The sequence below is a fragment of the Cupressus sempervirens genome, chromosome 1 (genome assembly GCF_028749045.1).
Source record: "Cupressus sempervirens isolate cs-2001-9-10 chromosome 1, ASM2874904v1, whole genome shotgun sequence".
Classification (NCBI taxonomy): Eukaryota; Viridiplantae; Streptophyta; class Pinopsida; order Cupressales; family Cupressaceae; genus Cupressus; species Cupressus sempervirens.
The window spans coordinates 608,757,611-608,758,613 of record NC_143118.1 but is presented as its reverse complement, the minus strand read 5'-3'; positions in this window follow the sequence as shown (position 1 = coordinate 608,758,613).

The window sequence follows — 1,003 nt, the reverse complement described above, 5'->3', positions numbered from 1 at the left end:
ACTTAAAGAGCAAACTTCGTGAGGTGACTCGGCGAGTTAGCCCGCTGATGCGACTTGGGCGGGCTGACCTGGCGAATGAACTTAAAGAGGTGACTTGGGCAGGCTGACCTGGTGAACGAACTTAAAGAGTTGACTTGGCAACGTACTTGAACAACTGACTTGGTGAGCTGACATGGTGAGTGGGCTTAGAGAAGCAACTCGATGGGGCAACTTGGGGAGCACACCTGCTAGGGCAAGATGGTAAAACGACTATGTGATTCGACTTGGTGAGCTGACTTAGGGAGCTGAGTTGGTGAGCGAACTTAAGGGGTTGACTTGGTGAGGCAACCTGAATAGTTAACTCAGTGAGGTGACTTGGGGAGCCGACATGGTGAGTGGTCTTAAAGAAGAGGCGACCTGGTGGGGCAACCTAGTGAGGCGAGACGATAAGTCATCTTGGTGAGCCGGCTTGACGTGCTGTGAGTGGACTTAAAGAGTCAATTCTTGATTTGGCAAAGACCACATGGTTAGATGACTTGGTGAGCCGACCTGGCTAGCAAAATTGGCAAGCAAACTTATAGAATCGACTTGCTGTCCCCAGCCAGGATCGCACGCCTGGGTCGACCCAACTTGGGTCACCCGACTAGGTCAACCCATCTCCGTCGCCCCAGCCTCGGGCAACCCGACTGGGTGGCCAGAGTGGTTCACGTATTGCCAAGCCGACTCGAGGCGTTACGCGTAGCTAGCCAGATTCAAGGTAGGGTAGCCGAAACGATCCGATTTGAGAATTTTCTTTATAAAAAGAGATCATGATAGGCCTCGTAAGGCAAAAAAGAACGAAATTTTGGGAGTTCAAAAAAAAATGTTACCCGGTTTTGGATCGCGCACAGGGCTCGGGTCACGTAGCATCGAGTTACCCTGGGTGACATGATTCGAGCAAAAATTTGACGGTGGCATGAGTCGTGCAAAAACATTGGAGGCCATTAAGGCTCGAGGCGCTTCGAGTCGAGGTTGCCGAGGCGGG